The sequence below is a fragment of the Panicum hallii genome, chromosome 9 (assembly GCF_002211085.1).
Source record: "Panicum hallii strain FIL2 chromosome 9, PHallii_v3.1, whole genome shotgun sequence".
In the NCBI taxonomy this organism is placed as follows: domain Eukaryota; kingdom Viridiplantae; phylum Streptophyta; class Magnoliopsida; order Poales; family Poaceae; genus Panicum; species Panicum hallii.
In genome coordinates this window covers 67,586,617-67,606,073 of record NC_038050.1, presented here as the reverse complement: position 1 = coordinate 67,606,073, position 19,457 = coordinate 67,586,617, and positions in this window count along the sequence as shown.

Genomic DNA, 19,457 nt, shown 5'->3' with positions numbered 1-19,457 from the left:
CACAAGATTGTGGTGGTGACCGCCTATCCATTGAGGGCCATCCTCCACAACTCCAACGCCACAGGCAACATCGCCAAGTGGGCTGCAGAGCTCGCGGGTTCCAGCTTGACTTCCAGCCGCGTCACGCCGTCAAGAGCCAGATCCTTGCTGACTTCATCGCGGAATGGACGCCGGCACCAAGCGCCTCCGGGGGTCCGGACCAAGGGATGGACCCCCCGCGTCCGGAGGACAGGGCTCCGGTCTTCACCAGGCCTCACTGGACCCTCTTCTTTGACGGGTCCGCCCGCAGCAAGAGGGCCGGGGCTGGCGTGGTCCTCATCGACCCACGTGGCGAGCAGCTAAAGTACATGGTGCACCTTGATTTTGAGGCCACCAACAACATGGCGGAGTATGAGGCCTTAATCTTGGGACTTACGGCGGCTCTGTCCCTGGGGGTCCGAGAGCTACTGGTCAAAGGGGACTCCCAACTCATCATCAGGCAAGTCCGGGGGGAGTGTTGCTGCAACAACCCCAGCTCGCGGCCTACCTCATTCATGTGAAGAGGCTCGAGAAGGACTTCGTTGTGCTGGAACTGCAACATGTTCCACGCGAAGGCAACACAGCAGCTGATGCACTCTCCGCGAGCGCATCGACCCAGGCACCCGTGCCTGAGGGCGTCTTCCAGAGACGTCTGCTGAAGCCTTCCGCCCAGCCTGCCGACTTGGGCGAAGGGGGTCGGACTAGCATCTTGAAGCTGGCGGTCCCGGCGGCGCTCCATCCGTGGAGCCCGCCAAGGGTCGTGTGCTCCCTTGAGGGTCCCGGAGACCTCGGGGAGCCACGCCCAATTTCTCAGAAAGGTCCCGATGCATGGATCTCTAAGGTCCGGGACTACCTGAAAGATAATTACCTTCCTGAAGATCAAGCATCTGCTGAGCGCATTGTCCGGATGGCTAAGCGATACACAGTGGTAGAAGGGGATCTCTACCGCCGTGGCGCCAACGGCGTCCTCATGCGGTGCATCACCCAGGAAGAGGGCCGCGACTTGCTTGCGGAGATCCACGGAGGCGAGTGCGGAAGTCATTCTTCATCCCGCACGCTGGTTGGTAAAGCTTTCCGGCATGGCTTTTACTGGCCGACAGCACTCCAGGATGCAGCTGAGTTGGTAAGGTCCTGCAAAGCGTGTCAGTTCCACGCAAAGCAAATACACACTCCAGCTCAGGCTCTGCAGATGATTCCTCCCTCTTGGCCCTTTGCGGTATGGGGGTTGGATATCTTGGGTCCTTTCCCTAGGGCCGTTGGCGGGTACCGGTATCTCTATGTTGCCATTGACAAATTCACTAAGTGGCCGGAGGCAACCCCAGTGGTCAACATCACCAAGGCGTCAGCAACTGCTTTTCTCAGGTCAATTGTGTGCCGGTTCGGGGTCCCGAACCGCGTCATCACAGACAATGGGACCCAGTTCACGAGCCAGTACTTTCAGGAGTACTGTGAGGATATGGGCATTCAGCTCTGTTTCGCCTCAGTGGCGCACCCCAGGAGTAATGGCCAGGTTGAGCGGGCCAACGCTGAGATCCTCAGAGGGCTCAAGATCCGGACCTACTGTGACCTTGAGAAGCATGGCGCAAGGTGGATTGAAGAACTCCCAAGTGTGTTATGGGGGAACCGGACCACACCTAGCCGGGCAACAGGGGAAACCCCTTTCTTCTTGGTTTACGGGGCCGAGTCGTGCCTTCCCCCGGAGATTACCATGGGCTCTCTACGAGTCCGGTCTTTTGATGAGGGAATGCAGGAACAGGAGCGTCGCCAAGATGTGGACCTCGTCGACGAGCGCAGATGGCGAGCAGCAGTCCGAAACGCACGGTACAACCAAGCGCTCCGGCGCTACCACCAACGGTTTGTGCGCAGTAGGGAGCTCCGGGTCGGGGACCTAGTCCTAAGGCGGATCCTGAACCGAGAGGGTATGCACAAGCTCTCCCCCAGCTGGGAGGGGCCCTTCAAGGTGACAAAGGTGTGCCGACCCGGATCTGTTCATTTGGCTGCGGAGGATGGAATGCAACTACCCAATCCGTGGAACATTGAGCACCTCCGTAAGTTCTATCCCTAGGACCCGATCGAGAGAGAATTTTTCCTTTGTAATTGGTAGCATCAACGTGCGGACCAGGGCGGTGGAGGTCCGCCCTCGTAAACCCGGTCCCTGGCGTACATCGCACAACTCTTCTGTACCAATTCATTAAGGGAAAGTTTGTTCTCGAATGCGTCCTTGAAGTCTATACGATTCTACATTTTTTCGCTTCTTGATTACGCTAACCCCTCACATGTTTTCTGCGTCTGTGTCATGGCCAAGGTTCTTCTTAAGTTGCGTAGCTACGTCCCTGCCCCGGACCTCTGTCTCAAAGGAAAAAAGGCACCGGACTCCTGTTAACTGGCTTCAGGGAAACGCGCTCGCCCTTTGCTGGGGTCCAGGGTTGTGTAGCCGCTTAGCCTGGTTCCGTACCCTAAGCCTACACGCCTTGCCCTCCTAGGGTGAGCGCCGTTGCACCTCGAACCATGTACCAGGGGATCGGGACCCCTTTTTAGCCCTTAAACATGGGTCCTAGAGCTCTGACTCGCTACGCAACTTAGGAGGCCTCTACTGGCCAGACCAGGAACCTGTGGGGACGTCTACTAAACGTCGATCCTAAGTCATGTGCAGGACCTCGGTTCTATGGCAGCTAGACCCGACTTATCGCGACTACCTCCCAGGGGGCCAGGGGACCTCGGTGGACTCGAAAACACTTTCCGGACCGACAACAAGGAAAATAGCTAGGTTTTTCAAAAAAGTAGACGCACAAAATGTTTAAATGCATCTCTGATAATATGCACAACATTACGAAGTTATTTTACAATAACAAAAATTATATTACAAAAGAAATAACAAAAAGATACTAGCACTACTGCTCTGGAGGTCCGGAGGCACTTCCACTCTATGCAGGTTCGGGACGTCGCCGGAGACGGGCCGCGACAAGGTCTACAGCCTCCTGGACTCCTTCCCGCGCAACGGCTACCGTTGCCCGGAGGGGTCCGACCAGTACGGGAGTCAGCTGGACGCCAGGATCATGGCTCCGGAAGCTGGTGAGGATGTACTCCGCCATCTCCCGGGCAACTACTCGTCCTTCTGCCTCCAGGAGGTCCTGTAGGCCGGCCTCCGCATCTTGCAGCAGAGGGTTCACCGCGCCAACCCATCTGGCGGTGGAGTCCAGCAGATGGGGTGCGGCGTCGTATGGTGAAGAGGCCTCCGGCATCCAGATGGGATTGGCCCCGAGGGCCTCTAGCAGAGGGTTCACCGCGCCAACCCATCTTGTTAATCGGTTGGCGCCGGCGTGCTGCTCTGCCAGGAGCCCCTCCACCTTGGCCTACCTCTCCTGGAGCGCTGCCTCGCGCTCCTGGAGCCTCTGGTACCCGGCTGCCAGCTCCTCCTCCACGGCCTCTTCCCGCTTCTGGAGCTCCTGCAGCCGGGCCACCTCCTCTGCCTCTCGGGCGGCCAGCTCTTCTTCTTTCTTCGCTGCCGCCGCCACCTGTTCTGCGAGGGAGGCCTGTTGCGCCTCGGCCGTTGTAAACGCCTCCCTCGCCGCCTCCGCCAGCTCCCGGGCGGCCCGCTCCCTGGCCGTTGCCGCCTCCTTCAGCCTCTCCGCGACGATCTGTGCCTCGAGGGCCTCCTTTTCCCGCCGGTTGGCCGCCTTCTCCCGCTGGAGCGCCGCTGCCTCTCGGTCGCGCGCCTCCTCCAGCCCCTCCTGAAGGAGCTCGCGCTCCAACACGAGCTTGGCGCGCTCCTTGGCATGGCGGGCGGAGGCGGTGTTGATGCGGTCCCCCAGGCGGACCTCCCAGTCGGAGAGCCGCTGGCGCTCCGCCTCCAGCTTCTCCCACTCCTGGCGCATGCCAGCCTCTAGCTCCAGTTGAGCTTGATGGCATTTGGCTATGAGCCGGGGGAGTGGGACCTCCGCTGTGCTCAGGAGGAGATGCCTTCCCAATACCACCTCCGGTTCCTCCTCCTCCGCTGGTGGGGCGGCGCTACTGGCGACTTCGGCGGCCTCCGGAGCCGCAGCCTCTGCTGCCTCCAGAGCCGCCACCTCCGCTGCCACCGAAGCCGCCACCTCCGCTGCCTCCGGTGCCGCCGTCGCCGCTGCCCCTGGCCTAGCAGCCTCCGCCGTAGCAGCGACCCCCTCAGCTGCCGGTTCGGCTGGGGAAGGCCCGACCTCGGCGCCCGGCGCTGTTGCCGGGGCCTCTGCCGTCGCAGTGGGCCTGATCGCCTCCTCCTGGGGGGCGGCTTCTGGACGTGGCGGCATGGTAGCCTCCAGCTCCGGACCACTGGGTCCGGAGGCTTCTGGGGCTGCTCCTGGCGGAGGCCCTGCTGGAGCCGATGCCGAGGACTCCGGCGCTGGCTGGGGGCCGGGTCCCCCAGTTGGAGCATTTGAAGGTTGCGGCCTGCCGTACCACCTGTTTGGTTAAGCACCAGAAGCCGTGAAAGGAAATGAAAAACCTTGATAAAACCACTTACGGGAAGTCGTACCACTCCCATCTGCCCCGGGCGGCCGGGGGGACCTTCCTCCCTGCCGAGGACCCCCCGGACCTCTGGGGGCCGTCCCCGACCTTTGAGCCTCCTGGCGGCGGCGTTGGGGACGGTGGTCTGGTCTCGGACGGAGGCGGTGGTGTCGCTGGCCACGGCCCTGGTGGTGGGGGCGGAGGAGTCGGTTGTCCCGGCGGAGGCCGGTACTGTGGTGGGGGTGGTGCAGCTCCGCTCTGTTTCTCCACCCCCGTTGTCTTCTGGCGCTTGGGCGCCGGCTCCCCCACCAAGGAGCCATCGCCTCGCTGGAGCCTCCGGGACTTGCTCCCTTCGGCTTGGCTGCGCCGCTCGGGTGCCGCCCCCTGAGCTTCGCCGCTCCTTTAGGCCGGGGCAGCACCCGCACAGTCTTTCTGCCGGTGCTCTGGCACCGGCGCTTTCTCTTTTCCCTTCCCGCCGGGGGCCGGACCTCTGGGTCCCGGCTCCCCGGCACCTCCGCTGGGGCGTTGCTGGCGGTCCGGTGTGGCGCCAGGGATCTGGAGCCCGCGGTTGGGGTCCCCCCCCAGTTGCCGGACCGCCAGGCCGCCCTCGTCCAGGGTCGGCATTGACGCCAGGACCGTTGACCGCAGAGCCTGGTCCTCGCACAGGGCCTTCACCCCGCTCGGGAGGACCAGGGACTCTGGAACGAACGCCTCGCCGGTCATCGCCCGGATCGCCGCCTCCAGCTCCGCCCGGGTGAAGTCGCCGCCGGGCCCCCGCGCGATCCTGCAGCAGTCGTTTAGCCCCGTGTACACGTAGGCCATCCGGGACCGATGCTGCAGGGGGGCGATTCGTCGCTTCAGGAAGTCGCCCAGCACCATCATGGAAGTCAGGCCGCTCCTCGCCAGCTTCTTGATCCGGTTCAGGACTGGGTCGAGCTCTACCGGTATTGACGGCCTGGCCTTCCAGGTGCTCCGGTCGCTCTGGGGGCCCCCTTCCGGCAGTTCTAGGCGGTCGTGGGGGTCCGTCACCGCAATGACCCAGCCTTCACGCCAGTCCTCCCATTTGGAGCTGGAGAAGGCGGCGATGTAGGCGCTCGACATCCCGTGCCGGAGTTGGAAGTAGTAAGCGCCGATCTCGCCGCGCTTCTTCCCGGTCCCGACCAGGGAGTAGAAGTGTTTGAAGATGGTGGTGCAGGGACGCACCCCCACGAACATCTCCATGAAATGGGCGAAGACCGCCGTGAGGAGGACGGAGTGGGGGGTGAGATGATGAAGTTGGAGACCAAACTCCTCCAGGAGCAGGAGGAAGAAGGAGGAGATCGGAGGAACCAACCCGCACATAATGTACGAGTTGAAGAGGACGAACTCCCCCGCGGCAAGGTCGCGGAGGGGAACCTCGCCGGCCTTGACCTTCCCGGCATTCGCCGTCGCGGTCCACCCTAGAAGGCACCGCACCGCGTCCAGCTGATCCTGGGTCTGGAAGCGGCGCGGGAAAGGAAGTGAAGCCATGGAAATTGTTGGGGTGGATCGCGAAGGAGCAAGGAAGAGAGAGGAGCCGGGCGCAAGGAAGCTGATCGCGAGAAGGGATGCGGAGATGAAGGGGCGCTACGGCGTCTGTTGTTGGCGAGAGCGAAAAGGTAGCCGTTCCCTTCGGCGCATACCTTTTATGCAAAAGACTGCTCCCCCCTTAGCGTCCCGCGGCGACCGAGGGGAAGCCGAGCGGTCGCCAGCGCCGCCTTCCCCTACCCTCACACTCAATGACCGGTGGGCTCGGGTCCACCAGTCATTGGCGTGGGCGCTGGAGGATCGTGGGAAGGGCGGAATCCGAACCGCCCGAGCCGCGCGGCGGGCTCGAATGAGACAAGAATCTGAACCGTCTGACGCGCACGGTGCGCGCGGAAGACGGGTCCCTCGGGGTTCCCGCTACGGGCGAAAGGACATCCGTGCCCTCGCCTGGCGGGAACGAGCTGTACACCCGGCGCGATGCTGGAATTTGGCCCCACCTGCGGGTTCATCCCTCTCCCGAGGTGGGCCCGGGGGCCTCTGTCGGTACATACAGATAGGGGTACCTCCTGCTAGGGTGTCCAGGCCCTGGGACTTCTCATAATCCACGCTCCCCCTCGCCTCTGGGCCACGTGGCATTCGGCCTCCGGGCCTGACAGTTGGGACCACGGTCTCCGGACCCTCCCCGAGCTCCGTGAGGTCCGGGGCCTCTGTACACCCACGTGGGCGGGAGAGCTCTCGGGTAACCCCTGCGGACCCGGCCTCCCCTGGGAGGTCCGGGGCCGCCACGTGTGATGGCCAGACCATCACAGGCCAGCCCGCTCCGGCCGGCCACGGGGGCCCCGGACCCCTCTTTCCCCCGGGAAGGGGTCCGGTGCCGCCATGTGCTGCCCGGCGGGAGGAGCGGGGCTGACCCCGCCGCGTGCCTGCGGCCGGAGGCCCCTTACGGGTCGCCTCTCCACCTACCAGCATTTAATACGGTAGCTGTGTTGGGCGCGCCAAGGTCAAAAGGTGCGGCCTGCCACTGACACACGGGGCAGGTAAGCTGACATCACGGTAAGCCCGCCTGATCTGAAGGCGGCGCGTCGTATCACCGCGCACAGTGCGCGGACTGTGTGCAGTCCCGTCACGGTACTGCGCGCGTGATGATGGTCTGTAATAGGCGTGCTAAGGCTTGCGCTGTAACAGTGCGCATGGCACGAGCCAGCGCTGGCTCGCCCCCTGACTGGAGGTTCCATCCCAACAGTGACAACATGGCTTCACTGTTGGGCAACGCTGACACCGAACACTGTACAAGACAAGGCTGTACACGGCCGTATCCCGACTGTGGATACGCACATCAACTTCCCGATCGAGAGGACTACGGAGAGCAGCTCGAGGAGATGACCTCCATATCTCTCGTAGAACAAGCCCCTGTTGGCCGGACCCACATGTCGGGGTCCCGCTCAGTGTAAGCACTCCTCTTGGACTATAAAAGGGAGAATGCACTCGTTAGAACACAGGAACAAAAACACTCACACTAGACGTTCCAAGTTCCAGGTCACACACACACAAGCTTAGGCTGCTTTCCATTCAGGCTCACGCAGCCAATACAACACCAAAGTGGACGTAGGGTATTACGCTACGGCGGTCCGAACCACTCTAAATCTGCGTGTCCTTCCTACGTTCATCTGACCACCGATCGAGCGCTCCTGAGTCCCCTCCAAACCCATCCTTAACTAGGATTAGGCGGGTGCTTTCCGCCACCCGGCTGGAGAATTCCTCCGACAGACGTCAATGCACTCGCAAAGATGGTGGCCCAGCGGAATCCCGCTCCTGCTGGGGTCTTCATTAACGACCTCCACGCGCCTCAATCCGCATCAAGCCAGACCCACCTCAAGGGCCGTCCGAACCGATGCCTGGGGGGCCCAGTCTAGTGCCTCCCGATCAGGCGTTCCTGACCAAGGGCTCGGGGGCCCCGATTGCCTTACAGTGGAGCTGCCGGCTCCCACGGCTCACGCGGTGGCAACAAACTCTGCTGACTAGAGGCCCCCCCCCCTTCTAGCTTACCTCCTCAATGAGGTCCTCCCAGCCGATAGAACCCAAGCGCGAAGGATCGCTTGACACGCCAAGACATACGTCTCCATTGATGGCGAGCTCTACAAACGAAGCCCGTCGGCGATTGGGAAGCTGATGAAGTGCATCCCGACTCAGCAAGGCAAGGAACTCCTTATGGAGATCCATGCTGGTATCTGCGAACACCGTGCGGCCTCGCAGTCTCTGGTCGGCAAGGCCTTTCACCAAGGCTTATACTGGCCAACGGCATTACGCGACGCAAAGGAGGTTGTCCGTACGTGTAAGGGGTGTCAGTTCTATGCTCGACAGACCCACTTGCCTGCACAAGCACTTCAAACCATCCGTCTCACCTGGCCATTCGCGGTCTGGGGCCTCAACATGGTCGGGCACCTCAAGAAGGCCCCTGGTGGTTTCACTCACCTACTCGTTGCGGTGGACAAATTCACCAAGTGGATTGAGGCGAAACCTGTCACCAACTTCAGTTCCGCCGAAGTTGTCATGTTAGTCACCGTATCTTGACATCATCTATCGGTTCGGTGTCCCCAACGCCATCATCACCAACAACGAGATCAACATCATAGGCAAGGAGTTCTTGGACTTCGCCGACGGATACGGGATCAGGATCGACTGGGCGTCGGTTAGGCACCCACGTACCAATGGGCAGGTTGAGAGAGCGAACGGCAAAGTCCTCCAGGGACTCAAGCCTCACATCTTCAACCAGCTCAAAAAGTTCGCTGGTCACTGGGTCGACGAACTCCCAGCTGTCCTCTAGAGCCTCAGGACAAGTCCTACTTGATCCACGGGGTTCACCCTGTTCTTCCTGACATACGAGTCAGAAGCTGTGCTCCCCTCCGATCTAGACTATGGCGCCCCAACGGTCGAGCCTTTGACCCCAACCGAGCTGCTGAGGCTTAGCAGGATGTGGTCAACTTGTTGGAGGAGGCACGACAGATGGCCCTGGTCCGCTCAGCCCGCTACCAGCCAACCCTTCACAGGTACCACGAGAGAAGGATTTGGGGAAGAACCCTTGAAGTTGGCGATCTGGTGCTACAGGAGGCACAATCGACCAAGGACAAGCACAAGCTTAGACCGTCTTGGGAAAGACCCTACACGATTGCAGAAGTAGTCCGGCCAGGCACCTACCGACTAAAGGACAACGACGGCAACATCCTCACCAACACTTGGAACATGGAACAGTTACATCGTTGTTTCCCCTAGATTTAGTCCTTCTTTGTGCTTTCATTCTAGTGTGACATCCCGAAAATCTAACCCAGGGTTTACGCGCTAAATCTTCGTTTCGCCAAAACCCTAAAACCCCCCTGAAACCCTAATTTTTTCCGAGACCCGAAACCGGCAACCGAATCCAACCGCAGTCACGCCATCTTTTCCCTCGTTCCCCGCGCGAACGCCGCGCGCGCGTGGCCGACCAGCCGCGGTCACCGCCGCGAGTTCCGCCGCGCGGTCGCCGCCGCGAATCCCGCCGGCGCGCGTCAATCCCTCCCTTTTTCATTATTTCCTTCCCCTTTTCTTTTCTTTTCCTTTCTCCTTTTTCCTATTTTCCCTTTTTCCTTCCCCACCTTTTTCCCCTTTTCTCCCTTCTCCCTCCTACTTTCTTCCTCCCTGTTCCCCGCTCCCGAGCCCCTGCTCCCGCGCGCGTGCCTGGCCGCACCCGCCGCGCCGGCCACCGGCCCCCCCTCCCCTCGCACGCGCCTGTGCCCGGCCGCCCGTACCCGCGCGTGCACCACGTGCCGCGCCGCCCGCCGTGCCGCCCGTCGCTGGCGCACGCGCGCGGCCGCACGGCCGCCGTGGCGCACACGCCGCCGCCCTGCCCCGCCCGCACTCGCCGCGCCCCCGCTGCTGTGCCGCCTCGCCCGCCGTGCCACCCCTGTGCCCGCACACCGCCGCCCGGCCCCCCCACGTGCACGGCTGTGCACGGCCGCGCCCCCGCCGCAAGCCACGGGCGCCGTTAATGGCCGCCCGTGGAGCCGCCCCGCCGGCCACCGCCTCCCCGTGCCGCTCGGCCGCCTATAAGTAGGCCGGCCGCGGCCTCTCACCCCCCACAAGCCTCCACCGCCACCCCTGCATCTCCCCCGCGCTCCACCGCTGCCCCCGCCGAGCTCCCGAGCCGCCGCCGCTTGCCACCGCCGGCCCGCCGCCTCACGCCGCCCCGGCCCGAGGTAAGGCCGGGAATCGAACCCCCTTGCCTCCCTCTCCCTTTCCCCCCACGCGCCCGAGCCGCCCGAGCCCCGGCCGCCCGGATCGAGCCGGCGCCGAGCCCTCCCCCTCCCTCCTCTGTTCTTGCGGGCAGGAGGAAGAAGAAAGGGGCATTTTGCCCCCTAGCCCCTCCCCTTTTTCCCATTTTGTTAAGAGCCCTCCCACCTTTGTAAAACTTGCAGAAAAGCCCCTGGTTACTATTTCTTTTCAAATCTAATCCCTCCACCCTATATTATTATTTCCAAATAGACCCCTCACACTTTTCACTGCCCCCTAATATTTCTAGGATTTACAAATAAGCCCTCCCTCTTTACAGAAACTTGCAAATGAGCCCCCGGTAACCCTGTTTAACCCATAGACCTTCCTTTACCTCGTCATTTTATGTGCGAAACGACCTCTGATTGACCTGAAACTTTAGCACGCCCTTTCTAGTACAGTTCTAAGCACGCTACACAGAAATTACCCAAAAATATTGCCCCTACCTCCGTAACTAAATTATTTCCGATTCAAGCCTATCGGTAAAAGCTTTTAGTTCGTTCGCTTGATCGTGTGCCTGTTTGTTTACGTCTTAGGAGACGGAGTGAACGAGGAAGGTCCCGACTGCGATCAAGTGAACGAGGACCAGTTCTGCGACCCCGAACCCGAAGGACAGTGCTTCGATCAGGACTTCCCGCAAGGATTTGACGATGGCAAGTTCAATTCCGCTCTTTGATGCATATTTTTGTCCTAGTTTTTATAAACACGACCCAGTGGCCCGTTTTATAAAATTGCATGGTTTTGCGTGCCGTAAACATGGTAGGATAGCCACCCTTGTTGTGATAACCATACCTTGAACACCTGATTTTATAAAGAAAATGCGTGAAGGGATAAAATGTGGTTTTGAAAGGTGATTCCGACGGGATGGATGGCATTCCTGTGTGAATTGCCATTGGTGTGCTCGTACCTGTATGGTTGAGCGTGGAAGGGAGATATCCATCTTGTCACTCCTAAGGACCGAGTTGATGTGTCGTCTCACCTAGCTTCCTGTCGTGCAAGCCACTTGACCGTTGTATGGGCAACGGCTTGGCCTAACCCCACTAGTTAATCTGATAGCCATCAGGAGGGCTGGGAGCAACGGGTGATCAAGGAGACGGGATAAGCTCTGTGTGACTTATGCCCCGGTTAAACCTCGGTGACAGGTCGAATGACCCCTTGATAGAACCCGTGGTGGCTAGTCAGGTCTAGCTAAGGTGGGTAAGGGCTTCGATGGGATCTGCACCGGCACTAAGGTGTTCGTGTTGTGGTACCCCGCCTGTGGGTAAAGTTGCACACCTCTGCAGAGTTAAAAATCTATTCGAATAGCCGTGCCCACGGTATTGGGCAAGTTACGGTGTGGTCACATAACTAGTGTTTATCTTGGGAATGGATGGTCTAGTGTGAGTTGTTTGGAAAGTGTCCGGCAGTTGTGCCGTGTGCTACGGCGGACGGGGAGTCCGGTAGCAGTTTAAAACTTGGATCCTGTGTGGATCAACATCGTGTGCTCCTTGGTATTGGAAAAACTTGTTTTGAAAAGTGTTTTCAAAATGAACCCCTGCATATAACCGAGTTTTTCCGCAAACAAACCCTAACCGTACCCTTGGATTGTCCTTTGCATTAATTTCTGTTATACCCCCTCCGTGGGTGTGATTGGACTTGCTGAGTACGTTTGTACTCACCCCATTCCTATTTTTACAGTGGAAGACCCAGACTACGTCCCCGAAGACAACGAGTAGGGTTTCGTCCTGCACCCAGTCTTGCCTGTGGTTGAGGCCACCGTTGGATTCCGCATGGCGCAAGACTCTGATGATTCTCTTTTCGTAGCTAGTGTAATAGTGTGCGTTCTAGTTGTAATCCTCGCGATAGTGGCGCTTCACTGCCCATTACCGCGTAGAGTTGAACGGTGATGTACCATCTGATGTAATAAAAGTGTTATCAGCCTCCTGGGACTGATAAAGTAACACTTTTAAGTCCTCCCGGATGGGGGGGACGCTTCATCTAGGCACCCACTTCTCCACACCCTAACCCGAGCAATCTTGGCACGGGTCGCTCGGGGGCCCACGGGGGTGCACGGCCACGCGCACCGCTACCCCCTCTTTTCTTTGTAAAATCATGCAAAAAGTCAACCTTTTTGTTTTGTGCCCGAGCGAAAGGGCGACCTGTTTTCTCGTTACGACCTAAGTGGCGTTTGTTGGGCCACCCGACCTACCGAACCCTTGTCATGACCTACGGTGAACTAGCAGTTGACGCCACTCGGGCCAGCCCCAGGCTACACGCTGCAGCACACGGTTAACGAGCAGTTTCAAAAGGAAAAGTGCGAAGGCAAAGGTCATTCCAGGAAACAGAGAATTACGGATGGAACAAGCATCCTAAAAACGAAAACTATTAAAAGCACTCAAAATGTTCACTCGGGGGCCTCGAGACATCAGGAAACGCACAAAATCTCCCTGGACATTACGCGAAAAGCATTCAAAATGTATTTACAAGCTGGATCCTAGGCTGACACAGCCGCCGTCACACCGGTCACAAGGGCCCGCTCTTCGTCTACAGCACTAAGGGCTCCAAGATCGGCGCAGCCGCTGCTACATCAACCGTAAGGGCCACCTAGGCACCGTCTTGGCCCAAGTCGGTGCCTCTCAGAAGGAAGTCATCGACATCGAGTTCCTCAGCAATGACGATAGCGGCTCCAGCGAACTTGAGGATGAGCGCCCTCTGCTCCTGGGGCAGGTCTCCGCTGGGAACCCAGGCTCGAGCTGGCCCAAGTCCCACCCAGACTGAAGCTATGCTGAAGCCAACGCGTTGGATGCCCCCCGGCGAATGCCTAATGCCACCACACCCCTAACCTGGAGCGGCAGGGATTGGAGACGGTCAGGCAGCAAATGCCCCTCCAGCCTCACCGCCCTCACCGCGTCGAGTGCCGCAAGTTCAAGATCCTCGTGGCGGTTTTCCAGGTCGTTCAAGCGGCAACACAGCTCATCCGCCTCAAGACGAGAGGCGATCACTTCCTCCTCCAAGCCTAAAACACAGAAGGCTATGAACGGAATAACCACATTGAAAATCAAAGCAAATGGAAGCTTCCGGCATGAAGGGTGCACCTGCCGCCCGGGCGTGGGCATCCATAGCCTCGGCCCGAGTCGAAGCTGTCTCCTCCTTCAAGGCGTGGAGGGCAGCTTGGATGGCGATGAGATCGGACTCCAGCCTGTCAATTTCCCGCGTCGCGTCCGATTACCTGCCCCTGGCCTCGGACGCCTCACGAATGAGGTCCCGCATTTCCCTGCACCGGGCCAGGTCAGATGCGGAGGAAGAGGATGACCCCAACGATGTCAACGTCACGGTCACGGAAAGTTCCCCAACCGCACAGCGAGCGGCGATGAAGTCCCGAGGACCAGTGGAGGCAGACCCGCATAAATGGAGAGCCATACATCACCAACCATGGCAGCGAACATGGGGCGAGATGGTAAGACGAGCAACACCTACCCTGGCGAAGCAGGACCTCTCGGAGGCACGGCTGCCCTCGAGGCGGTGCTCTAGAGCCCTCATCCGGTGGGCGTTTCTCTCCCACTATCTCACGAAGAAACAAGGAAAACAGAAGATCCTCTCTTTCACTTCCGAACAGGAGAAGCTAACTTTCGGTAGTAGGAGCACTTGGCAGGGAAGGCGGAGTCTTATAGCGAGCCCCCGAGGCCCTGCGGTGCATGACCCTTCAATCTCTGCGCGGAGAGGAAATGATACAAACTCTCCCTTCTCTCGCTCTAGCTGAACCAAAAATAGGGAAAAGTAGCAGCCACCATCACTCTCCGCCGACTTCGGAAATCATGGCGTACCAAGCGCCCCTTCACCTTCAGTGGCGCGGGGGCCCACCACGACCGCGACGTGGGCACATAAAATAGGGTGACGCTCCGACTTCCCCTGTAAGCCTCCGCGATCCACGTCCTCAGTCGATTTTGCATTTAACTGCTTAATTTTTAAGAAATGTTAAACTGCCTGAACGAAAACGGCCTTGCCGTTAAGAAGCGTGCTAAAGGATCCCGACTTGGGAACCCGACTGACGGAGGTTCGGAGGCCGGTCCGCGGAGGACTCGAGGCCGCCTCACTTCAAACAAAGCTAGGGGAAAATGCAGATGCACCCCAGTGGCCCTTGCCCAACCTGCTCAGGCAGCAATCCGGGTCATCTCAATCTTCCCGTCCGATCCGGACCTTGAGCCATGCCCATAGAATCTCCATCGAGGAGAGGTCAGCAAGCCACCTGAGTCGGTCGGATGACTTAGTCATCTGCTGGGAGGCGAATCATGCAGCAGTGGAATGCCACTTGCAGGCTATGTCGACTCCATCACGAGCGACGGACCCGGATTCCACTTGAACGCCCAAAATTTTGCCCGGGCACACCCGTTAGAGAGCTCACCGAGCCCGCCACTCGAGCCACCAAGGCAAGTGACGATGATTCAACCCCTCCGGTCGCGGAGACCGCGAATGGGGCAATCTAAGCGCACACACATTCAACCTACCGTCAACCCGACCGGCTTCCTTCGTAACGAAAGCACGGCGAGTTGGAGCACCGCATCTCAACTTGGAGAAAATAATGAAACATCAGTCCCCGACCGGACTCACGGTCGGGCACGGCAAACACAGCACGCTCCAAGGTATACACGCTTTATTCCTGGCAAATAAATATTACATAGTACATTGGGCCCATGGCCATTACAAAATACAAAAACCTGTTACCACCACAAGGGTGGTAACGCCGGTAGCTTTAGGGAGGGTTGTTTTAAGTGCGGGAAGACTGGGAGGCGCATCTACCTCGCAAGTCTTCTTCTTGCACCCTCTCCCTCAAGGATTTCTCGGCAGAGGATGATGGCGAGCTGTCCATCTGCTGCCGCCGCCGACCGAACTCCCTCGCTGCCTTAAATGACAGTGAGGAGCTGTTCCCCGACTCCAGTCATCCCCGAGGAATAAACTTCCGCGTGAGGCGAACTGGAGTTGAGGATCACGGGGAGGCCAAAGCCAATGGGGGCCCAAGCGGTCGCCGTAGGCGTGCCCGGCAACAGGCAGGGACGAGTTCCTGCCTGTTTCCAGGACCGGGCAATGGAAGCACTAACACATCCTCCATCTTAGCGCGACGGCGACCCGACTGGGATGGTGGACTGCCTGCGCATCCGCTCCCTTCGATCATCCGAGCGAGATGCTCAGGCGACCGAACATGGAAGGGACCTGCACATCAGCCAACTCCCGAAGGCGATCCTCTGCTGCTCGCAATCATTCTTCTAGCATCAGATGCTGAAAGGATCATCAGCCCCATCGGGCGGACGCACACGGGCTGGGAGCAACTCCACTATGCTAAGGATAAGGCTCATAACTTAGACTTGGGACAAGTTTGGAAGACAAAGTCTTGGGAGCCTCTATTTATAGCCACTCGAATGCCTTCACACCCCACAGGCTAGCCTTGCCGCAAGGCGTACGGCCCCGCCTCAAAAGGATAGAAATCCTCACAAGGGAAGCAGGGAAGGAATCCCTCCACGAAGGTCTGATGCGACGGGTCAGGCGGACCTTGAGATTTCGCGCCCACGGCAGACAACTGAAGCCGCTGCAGTGCCTTAATTACGTGGACAGATACGATGACGTCACCGTATCTGCGACAGGTCGACCCCGGGTGACTCGCGGTCACTAAGGGGGCTCCCATCGTACGCTGATTCTCTCTGCGACCGAGACAGCGTGATACAACTTCACACTCAGAATGAAAACACGGTGCAGCGGGGAAAGCGCCTTCACGATTAAACAAATAGCAAAGCCGCTCGGGGGCCTCTGACGGGTCCAGGGACCCGGGGTCCGCAGCGGGCCCACTTCTCGCCAGTATTCTCACTGGCCCAAGATGACGCCAGGACCGGACTCCTATCTCGTGGGCCATGGTTTCGTTCAGGCCACTCGAGCCCCATCGCCCCGACTAGGTAGTCAGGATGAAGCTTGACTCGCGCCCCCAACAACCGAGGGGGTGACCAGGGGCTGGGTCCGAGCCATGGCCCCTATCGAGGATGCCGACCGGGCTCCATCCTAACACGTATCATTGTTCCCGACTGACAAGGCCGGTCCGGAACTAGCCAGACCCTACGCACCGGCGGGTCTCGGGAACAGGTGTTGAGATGATAAGGACGCATGCCTGAGTCAACTCGTCATACGGGGCCAACCACTCCCTCCACAGGATTAAAGTTCCCCTTGCTGCCACAGCAGGGGAACACTATGCCACCTGCCGTCCTCGCGAGGGGACAGGGCGTAATGTCATCATCACACAGAGGGTACGCCTCCATCACGATGGAATGAAAGGGTGTACCGCCGAGGACGGAACGTGACTACCACACCGTGCTTATCAGCGCACGACTACCCTTCCGACTGGCGAAGCATGATGCACGGGGACAAGATGGGGCGATCACTCCATAGCGCAGGATATGGACGGTGGTCGCCCAAAGTTCCCGACTAACGGAGTTGGCGGTTCCGACTGACAGGGTTGACGGCCCTGATCGGCAGGACGGGGAAATCTCTCTCGCGCGCACGCTACCTTTAGTCCCCTGTAAGGAGGACTCTCATTGAACTATAAAAGTGAGGGTCATCCACCTAGGTATAAGATAGGACTCAAGGCAGATAGATTAATACGAAGTCTGGAGAAATCCATCCTCCATTTGTAACTCCACAAAACTCTCATGAGCACCTGGGCTCAAGCAATATATCCGACCGACCTCCGACTGGACGTAGGGCACGATTGCCTGAATCAATATAAATTTTGAGTCATTGTATGCTAGACCACCTCCGATCACAACGTGCGATATACACTACGAGTAGATTTAGTAGTCGGCCATTTCCGAAACCAACAACTATGCTTGTGGACTTATCTGGCAGCCAGGGACAAAGCCATGTTAGGGTTGCCGAGTGCCCATGCACTTCGAGGAAAGCAAAGATTTAGCGATTAGCATCCAAATTTTATTAGGGATAAGATTTTTTCTTTTACATGTGTATATTGAGGTGCGCACTTGGTTCCTCTATGCTCTAGCTTCACCCCTGCTGGCAGCCATAAGGTCGCCACCAACAATCAACAAAAAAACTCTAGGAAAAGTAAAATGATATTTTTGAGAATTAGAAGGAATGTTCATAAAAAACAAAACTGTTCTAATGGCAAACCATTAGAAATAAATGGTTTTGAATTAAGAAGAAAATATATTGTAAGACGTTGCAGAATTGTTACACTATTAAGTCAAAAGTATCTCATGGAAAAACCAAAATGTTTCAATTGGATAAAAAGTAGTTTGAAGTAAAAATCTATATATTCCAGGAATATAGGATATTTTAAGATTTAAAATTATACTACTACTATATGTAATTAAAAAGAAAAAAATAAAACTTCATCGGCTGAGTATTGGTTTTAGCTGTCCTAGTGAAAGGGGTGGCTTACTCCCGAGTGGGTTGGAAAATTGCCTGACGGCAGGTCTCCTCACGATCGCCGCCGCTCCGATGCGCCAAGCAGAGAATGCAAGGGGCAGCGGCGGCGGCTCTTCGGATCGCCGCCGCCTCGATGGGTGGAGCAGGAGGGGCGGTGGTGGGCGGCCGCAATCCCGATCTGGATGTTCCCAAAGGACCCGGCGATGGGGGCGAGCGATTTGGAGCCAGATCGCGGTGATCGACGGGGGACTTGGGAGCAAATCGACGAGGATGCAACAGAATGTTCAAGCAGCTGGTCTCACCGATGCCCCGTGTCAGACAATTTGCTCCAGGTATGTTTCTTACAAATTTGTTAACATCCAAAGCAGCAACTATGAATGCGCCTGTAAGAATTTCGTATAATCACAAACAAATTACTTAGCCACTTTCAAATTGATCGCCTGAAATCATGGTGGAAACGAGCCATCCAACTCCCCCTTGGAATTATCACTTTGTAGAAGGGCCTGAATGCGAGCTCACACCCATCGCAATCACTAGAATTTTTGGCTGTTTTAACGTGAGCCACAAAAGCCGTGTCGGGCATGGGGAAACCTAGATAAAGGCAGGAAAGGGGGAACATCCGGTTGGGTCATCTCCATGGCCATGGGGCCAACGGTAGGCAGCAGGAACCTAAAGCGTCAGCAACTAGCCACGGACAAGCGATGATTTGCTAGTACCAAATGAACACTATCATCGCGGAAAAGAACACAGTACATCATTCCACCATCCATCCCGTGTGTCTCGTGCTTAAACTAGATTACCCTGCCGCAACCAGAAGTGGATTAGTTCCCGGAACAACAAGCTAGGCACATTCCTCCCGCTAGAGATCTCTTTCCATGGAGGAGCGAGCGAGGGCCCCTCGACGCGGCATGCCTCATCAAGGGACCAGCTCGATCTTGCAAGCAACTTTTGCTGCGATCCGAACGAATGCGACCCGTAGGACCAGCTTCATTCAGAAATTGAAGCTGTGTGCAGCCTTGTTTTGCTTGGCGAAACGCAATTGATTTGTACGCAGGGCCTTTGCATGCGAATCAAATTCTCTTGTGGTTAGGATCGCCACAGAGGTGGGCCTGGTTCTTACTACTTAAAGAGTTTTATGGATAGCGACGGTAGGACGATGATACAGTAATCCACTCATTGCCAAACATGCTTGCATTGCATACCTGTAAAGGGCAAGCGAGGTTTAATGCCGTCAGCTTAGGAGTACCGGTGATTTGCCATGCATGAGGTGTAAGTGAATGGATAGTTATGGTCCTTACGGAACTGATCATAGATCTGATCATCCTACGAGGAACTGGCTGAGGTACCACTTCTTATGGCAAAACAGGAGTATTCATTTCTGAATGAAGCGCACTAAATTCCAAAAAGTACAGGGTCTTATGTGGACCTGAAACTGCTTTAAGTTGGCTCTAACCCCACTTTAAAATTTACATGACATTCCTCTCCGTTAGTGTTTCCTTTTGTTTTTTTGCATATCCATTCATTCTATGCGCCTCAATGTCTTTTGTTTTGCGGTACTCTGATTTTTATCTCAGATGGTATGTGATATTTTAGTGCTAACTTCTTTCTATGTGTCGGTTCTTTTCCTCATTTATTTGTTTGCTCCATTAAGTATTTTTTGCTCGTTTGTTTGCCCATCACTCTCTACATCGTCAATTTTGATGAACTAATAAACATAGGGATTTGGGAATATGGTTAACAGACTATGCTTA